This window comes from Cebus imitator, unplaced genomic scaffold, assembly GCF_001604975.1.
Source record: "Cebus imitator isolate Cc_AM_T3 unplaced genomic scaffold, Cebus_imitator-1.0 Scaffold232, whole genome shotgun sequence".
NCBI classification, from domain to species: Eukaryota; Metazoa; Chordata; class Mammalia; order Primates; family Cebidae; genus Cebus; species Cebus imitator.
In genome coordinates, this window is record NW_016107547.1 from 2,805,612 (window position 1) to 2,814,261 (window position 8,650).

Here is an 8,650-nt window from a genome sequence, read left to right on the forward strand (position 1 = left end):
ACTATCTTCAAACTCATTTTATGAGGTCAGCATTACCATACCAAAGCCAGACAAGGACACAACAAAAAAAGAAAACTACAGACCAAAACCACCAATAAACATAGATGCAAAAATCCTCAATACAAATGCTAGCAAACTGAATTCAACAACACATTAAAAATATCACTCACCATAATCAAGTGGGATTCATCCAGGGATGTAAGGATGGTTCAACATATGCAATCAATAAATGTGATCAATGAATGTGATACAGAGTAGAGAATAAAAACCATAGATGCCTAGAAAGTACTTGATAAAATTAAACATCCCTTTATGATAAAACCCTCATCAAAATGGGTATAGAAGGAATGTATCTCAAAATAATAGAGGCCATATATGACAAACCCATAGCTAACATCATACTGAATGGTGAAAAATCAAAGGCCCTTTCCTTTGAGGATTGGAACAAAATAAGGATGCCCACTTTCACCGTTATTATTGACAATAATACTGAAGTTCTAGCCAGAACAATTAGGCAAGAAAAAAAAAGTGCATCAAAATTGGAAAGGAATAAGTCAAATTACCGTTGTTCACAGATGACAGGATCTTATACTTAGGAAAACCTAAAAACTCCACCAAAAAACTGTTCAAACTAATAAATGAATTCAGTAAATTTGCCGGATACAAAGTCAACATACGAAAATTAGTAGCATTTCTTTCTTTCTTTCTTTTTTGTTTTTTTGAGACAGAGTTTGGCTCAGTTACTTAGGCTGGAGTACAGTGGCATGATCTGGGCTCACTGCAACCTCCGCCTCCCAGGTTCAAGTGATTCTCATGTCTCAGCCTCCAGAGTAGCTGGGGCTACAGGTATGTGCCACAGCACTCAACTAATTTTTTTGGTAGAGATGGGATTTTTTCCATGTTGCCCACAGTGGTCTCAAACTCCTGGTCTCAAGTAATCTGCCCACCTCAGCCTCCCAAAATGCTGAGATTACAGGTGTGAGCCACCATGCCCAGCCCCAAAATCAGTAGCGTTTTATATGCCAACAGTGAACAAGCTGAAAAAGAAATCAAGAAAGCAATCCTATTTACAATAGCTACAAAAATATAAAACACCTAGGGATCAATCTAACCAAAGACGTGAAAGACCTATATAAGGAACTATAAAGCTCTGATGAAACAAAAAATAGAAGACACAAACAAATGGAAAGCTATTTCAGATTCACGGAATAGAGAATATTATTTAAATGACAATACTACCCAAAGAAATGTACAGATTCAATGCAATCCCTATCAAAACACCAATGACATTCCTCACAGTAATAGGAAAAAAAAAAATCCTAAAATTTATATGAAACCACAAAAGACTCCAAATAGCCAAAGCAATCCTGAGCAAAACAACAAACAAACAACAAAAAAAAACAAAGCTGGAGGCACCATACTACCTGACTTAGGAAGCTACACTAACCAAAACATCATGGTACTGGCATAAAAACAGACACATAGACCAAATGGAACAAAATGGAGAACCTTTACATAAACCCATGCATTTACAACCAACTCTTCTTCAACAAAGGCACCATCACACAGGGAGGGGAGCATCACACACCAGGGCCTGTCAGGGGGTGGAGGCCGAGGGGAGAGATAGCCAGGTGGTGGGGGGCTAGGGGAGGGATAGCATTAGAAAAAATACCTAATGTAGATGACGGGGTGTTGGATGCATCAAACCACCATGGCACGTGTATACCTATGTAACAAATCTGCACGTTCTGCAAGTGTGCCCCAGAACTTAAAGTATAATAATAATATTAAAACAAAAGCACCATGAACATACAAGGGGGAAAGGACCATCTTTTCAATAAATAGTGCTGGGAAAACTGGGTAACTATATGCAAAAGAATAAAACTAGATTCCCTCTCTTACATTTTACACAAAAATTAAATCAAAATGGATTAAAGACTTAAATCTAAGACCTGCTGGATTCAACTACAAGAAAACGTTGGGGGAAATGCTCTAGGACATTGGCCTGGGCAATTATTTTTTGTGTAAGAGCTCAAAAGCACAGGTGACCAAAGCAAAGCTTGGGATTACATCAAGCTAAAAAGCTTTGCAAAGGAAAGGAACAATCAACAAAGTGAAGAAGCCCACTGAATGGGAGAAAATATTTCCAAGCTATCCATTTGACAAGGGATTAGTTATCAGAATATATAAGGAGCTCAAACAACTCAATAGGAAAAAACAAATAATATGATTTAAAAATGGGCAAAAGATCTGAACAAATATTTCTCAAAAGAAAACATACAAATGGCCAACAAGTATATGAAAAAATTCTCAGTATCACCAATCATCAGAGAAATACAAATCAAAAGTATAATGAGATACCATCTCACCCTAAAATGGCTTTTATTAAAAAGACAACAGATGCTGGCAAAGATGTGGAGAAAGGGGAACTTTTGAACACTGTTGGTAGGAATGCAAATTAGTACAGCCACTATGGAGAACAGTATAGAGGTTCTTCAAAAAACTAAAAATAGATCTACCATATGATCTAGCAATTCCACTACTGTGTATATATTCAAAAGAAGGGAAATTAGTATGTCAAATATGTCTGCATCCTCATGTTTATTGCAGCACTATTCACAATAGCCAAAACATGGAATCAACCTAAGTGCCCATCAATGGATGAATGGATAAAGAAAATGTGGTATATATGTACACTATTGAATATTATTCAGCCATAAAAATAAAATCTTGTCATTTGCAGCAATATGGATGCAACTGGAGGCCATTATCTTAAGTTAAATAAGCGAAGCACAGAAAGACAAATATCACATATTCTCACTCATATGTGGGAGCTAAAAAAATGGATCTCATGAAGATAGAGAGTAGATTTGTGGTTACAAGAGGCCAGGAAGGGGAGGGAAGGGGGATGAAGGGGACAAAAGTGTATGAACTGTACTACTGAACTGTACACTTAAAAATGGTAAAGATGGTAAATTATATATGTATATTTTACTTAAATAAAAAATGCATTGAAATCAGTTTCTTGCAGCAGTAAGCAACCCAGTGTTTCCAATTTTTATTGCCACTATAACAAACTACCACAATCTTAGTGGCTTAAAACAACATAAATTTATTATCCTAAAGTTTTGTAGTTCAGAAGTTTGAAATAGGTCTCTTTGGCTAAAATCAAGGTTTTGGCAGGGCTGACTCTAGGTGAGAATCCATTTCCTTGCCTTTTCCAGTTTCTAGAGACCACTTACATTCCTTAGCTTGAGGTTCCCTTCCATCTTCAAAGCCGGTAATGTTGCATTTCTCTTTGTCTGTAGTTACATCTCCCTGTGACTCTACTCTTCTTTCACTTTTAAGGACATTGGGCCCACCTGGACAATACAAGATAGCCTCCCTATCTGCTGATTAGCAATCTTAATCTGCAATCGTAATTTTCCCTTGCCATATAACCTAACATGTTCACAGGTTCCAAGGATTAAGACATCTCTGGGGGCCATTATTCTATCATACTTGGAGATAAACAAGACAAATGGATCTTGACTTTAAAACAGATTATTGGAGTATAACATATAAAATGTGTTCAAATCTTAGCTGTACAGCTTGATGAATTTTCACATAAATATATAGCTGTTTAATTTGTAAATATATACCTGTGTAATCACAACTCAGACCAAGAAATGAAATATATCCGGTACCTCAGAAGTCTTTTATATGCTCCTTCTCAGTCACTATCCACCCCCCAGGGGTAACCACTATTCTGTCTTCTATCACTGTATCAGTTACCTACTAGAAAGCATTGAAAAACTTGGTGGCTTAAAATAACAACCATTTTTTTTTTTTGGCTTTTAATTCCGTGGGTCAGAATTATAGGCTTGGCTCAGCAAGGCAGTTCATCTGCTGGTCTCACCTGAGGCCACTTAGGTTACTGCAGTCATCTGGCAGCTTGACTAGGGCTAGATGGTCTAATATAGTCTTATGCATATAACTATAGTTGGTGCTGGCTATCAGCTGGGCCTCTCTCCCTCCATTTGGGTGCTTAATCATCAGAGGGTAGAGTGGGTTGCTTTACTTGACAATCTCAGGGCAGCAAGAGGACAAAAGCAGAATGCTCAGAAGTTGTACAATGTCATCCCTGCTACATTCTACTGGTCAAGTCACAAGGCCATTTCAGATTCTAGAGGTGGGGAATAAACTCTCTTGATGGCAGGAGCTGCAGAAAAGCTTGTGGTTATTTTAAAAAAATCCACCTCATTTACTGCTATGGCTTGAATGGGTACCTCCAAAAGCATGTGTTGGAAACTTAATCCCCAATGCAACATTATTGGAAGGTGGGGCTTAATGGGAGATGTTTAAGTCATGAGGGCTTCACTATCATGATTGAATTAATGCCAATTATAAAAGGGCTTGAGGCAGAGAGTTTAATCTCTTGCTCTCTCTTGTCATGTGATGCCTTCTGCCATGTTATAATGCAGCAAAAAGGTCCTCATCAGAAGCTGGCAACTTGATTACTGATTTCTCAGCCTCTAGAATTGTAAAAAATACATTTTCATTCTTTACAAATTACCCAGTCTCACATATTCTGTTGTAGCAGCCCAAAACAGACTAAGATAATTACCATATGTGTTGCCTGTTCTTGAATGTCATATAAATGCAGCATACTGTAAGTACTGTTATGTCTAGCCTCTTTTGCTTAACACTATGTATGTGAGATTCAACCATACTTTTGTATGTGACAGTAGTTTTTTATTGCTGCTTGTCATATTCAATTGTATGAAAATATGACTACCCATTCTACCATTGATAAATATTTGACTTGTTTCCAGTTTGTGGCTATTATAAATAATTCTGCTATTAATATTCTTGTGCATGTCTTTTGAAGGGCATATGTACTCAGTTATCTTGGGTATGTAATCTTGGGTATATATCTAGAAGTAGAATTGCTAAGTCAGAGGGTAGGTTAATAAGCTACAACCACTTAAGAAACTATTTGACAATATAGTCAAATAGTTTTCTAAGTCAAATGGTTTTCTTAAGTGGGTGTGCTATTGTACACACCTGTCAGCAATGTATGAGTTTTGTTTGTCCCACATCCTTGCCATCACTTGATATTGTCAGCCTTTTAAATTTCAACCATTTTGATAGAATTTTAATGATATCTTATTGTTTTCACTTGCATTTCTCTGGTGACTAATGATGTTGAACGTATTTTCACTTGTTTAATGGCCATTTGGCTATGTTTTGTGATGTGCTTATTCAAGTAATTTTGTGAAATGCCATTTTAAAAACTGAGTTGTCTTTTTCTTGTTGATTTGTAGGTGTTCTTTCTAGAGTCTACATATGAGTCTGTTATTGTATATATGTATCACAAGTGGCTAGTCTTTTCCTTGTGTCTTTTGCTTAGCAGAAGTTCTTAATTTGAACAAAGTCCAATTTATCAATATTTTCTTCTATGATAACATTTTTTTGCATTGTTTAGCAATCTTTATTCCAGTGGACCTTGATTTTAAGAGTTTTATAGCTATAACTGTTAAATCTTTGGTCCATTTTAAGTTTAGTTTTTTTTATATGGTATGAAGTACGGGGTCCAAATTTATTCTCTGGTATTGATGTTTCAGCAGCATTTGTTGAAAAGACTATTTTTTCCCTATCAAATTGTCTTGGAAGAAGGCAAGTCTTTTTCTGTCCCTTTAGTAGGAATTTCTATTTCAAGGATACCAACTATCTTTGTGTTGGATCATCTTTGTCCTACATATATGTGTGTTACTTTCTAATTACTTTAATCTCATGGACATTATTTTTTGCATTTACTGTAATTATCTCAAGTTTTATTTTATGCCATAATTTGATTTTCCGTAATATCTATTCTGGTTTATTGTTATCTTTGATATATTTAATAGATCTGTTAAGGTGCCTTTTTTTCTCATTTTTTTCTTAGTTCTGCAGTCTCCCCTTTTTGCTTTTTCTGTTGTTACATTATTTGTCTTTGAGCCCTTGGTTCATTAAATTAATATTCTTGTTAAATTCTTTTATAATACAACAAAATACTTCTATTCTTTGAATTGTGTTATTTTCATAGTCTAGATTCTTTTTCCACAATATTTGTTTTCATTTTTGCAGAGTTAACTTGGTTATGCCTAATGTGAAAATAGCTCTTCCATTTGCTCTGACAGAGTTTAGGTACATTCTCCTTGGCAACCTTCCCATCTTATCTGAGGTAATTTTGTTTTTCCCTAGGAGTTAGAATTTGGAAACTGAGTGCTGCTTTCAATTTGCCTTTAGACCTTCTGCTTCTGGTAATGGTGAATAAGTTTATTCAGACTAATTCTCCTACTGAAAGCAGCAAAAAATGCTGGCTATATTATTAATGTTGGCTTCTCAAAAGCACTGAAGATTGACAATATAGTAAGAAGTTACCATGTCAAAAATGAAGAAAATGTGGCAAAGAGCAAGGAAGCTCACCATTATTAACATGCAATATAGACTTTAAGGTAAAATAATTACTAGAGGTAAAATTATTACTATGTTTGAAATTTTTATAAAAATAAATGTTTTGATTCACTAGAGATACATAACAATTAAAATTTTTTATGTTCCCAATAATATAACTTCAAAGTATAAAAGCAAACACTGAGAGTACAAGGATAATTAAACAAACCCACAGTCATAATGGTAGATTTCAGTATATTTCTTTCAGTAATTAACAATACAGGCAGCAGAAAAAACAGATGTATACCACCAGTGGTGTACAGTGTTGTTAATTGCAACTGTTGCTAATGGTGATAATACTGGGAAAACATAAATGCAAATTCAAAGAGTGAGCAGCAATTAAAATGAATGAACTAATCTACAGTTATAACACAGGAAGATGTGGAAAACATCATGTAAAGTGAACAACGCAAATTTGAAATAAGTTGCTTTGTTTACCACAGAGGTAATACTACATATTGTTTATAGATAAATACATATCTATAAAAACATACACAGGAAGGTATACGGCTTGGGTTACTTTTGGGGATGGAAGGAGCGAGGGAGGAAAGGAGAAAATGTGATGGAGAAGGACTTTAGTTGTTATCATTAACATCAAATTTCTTTAAATAAAAAGTTCTAAACCAAGTACGACAAAGTGCTCACAACAGTGTTAAGTCCACCACTTCTTAAGCTGTGTGATCTTGGGCAAATTACTTATGCTTAACTTTTATGAGCCCCAGTGTATGTCTGTAAAACGGGTTGCTAATTTTATCTTTAATATATGGAGTTTTTCTGAGGATTAAATGAGGTAAAGGCATTTTTTTGTGTAATAACCCCATAGTAAACACTCTCTAAATCATGGCTATTATAATGAGCAAGAAAATGTCAAAAGCATCCATTCAGATTTGAGTCAGTAAAGGCAGATGTGAAAATGTACATTCCCAAGAGAGATGACATATGGCCCTTTAGAATAGAAGCACCTCTGGTGAGGGTACAGGGCTCCGAGTTTGCCCTTGGTAGACAGCAGGGCTGAATTTTTTTTTATTGTTCTGCTCTATTGGGTGCAGGGTCTGTCTCCTCTGAAGTGTATGTGTGTGTGTGTCGGGGGGGTTATGTTTATTATGAGAGTTGGTGATGAGGGCCTTTACCTCGCACAAGGCACTGTGTGATCTGGATTCTTCCAAATTCAAATCCCAAATTTCTAAAGAATGGTGGGCCGGGCACAGTGGCTCACACTTGTAATCCCAGCACTTTGGGAGGCCGAGGCGGGCGGATCACCTGAGGTTGGGAGTTCAAGACCAGCCTAACCAACATGGAGAAACTCCGTCTACTAAAAATACAAAATTAGCCAGGCATGGTGGTACATGCCTATAATCCCAGCTACTTGGGAGGTTGGGGCAGGTGAATCACTTGAACCTGGGAGGCAGAGGTTGCAATGAGCCAAGATCACATCATTGCACTCCAGCCTGGGCAACGAGAGTAAAGCTCTGTCTCGAAAGAAAAAAAAAAAGAAAGAAAGAAACAATGGGGTGGCACCTTTAGAGAGTGGTCTGCTTTCTAGCCACTGCCTTATGGAAAGCAAGATGATAATGGAATATGGATTCCAGGCACTGCATGAGTCATTGACAAAGTCACCATCCTCTTCTTAGCCATGAGTGAAGTCTGAAAGAAAAATTGATTTCTTCTGTCAATGGTTTTGGGCCTGTCCTCCTCAGACTAAGAAAAATTTCATAAAATCCTACTGGATCTCACTGTCTAACAGCAATCTGTACTTCATTGCTCAAGGCTCAAGACAGTGTTGGAAAAATGACAAGGATAGCTCAAGTGGCATTTGAAAAAGAGATTATGGGGTGGTGTGGGGTTGAGCTTGTCAGTACTATCCTCACCAGTGCAAAATAGATGCTGACTTCACCTCTTCTGGTTTATTCAATCATCAGATATAGCCTACTGGACCTTCAGGTATCCAGTGCTTTCAGAAGTCACCCTCTTGCCATTAGATCAAAACCATAGTAGTAGTAATTTTATACTCTACTATCGATATATTTATATTAATAATTTTTGTAAGTGACACTATTGATAGGCTATTTCTAAGAATTGCTAAGGCAAAGGGGCCTGCCAGTTTCCTCCAATTAGGGCCCAGTGATTTTTCTTAAAAGTTGTGTCCCCCAGTCTTTCTGTACCAGTCGGTCTG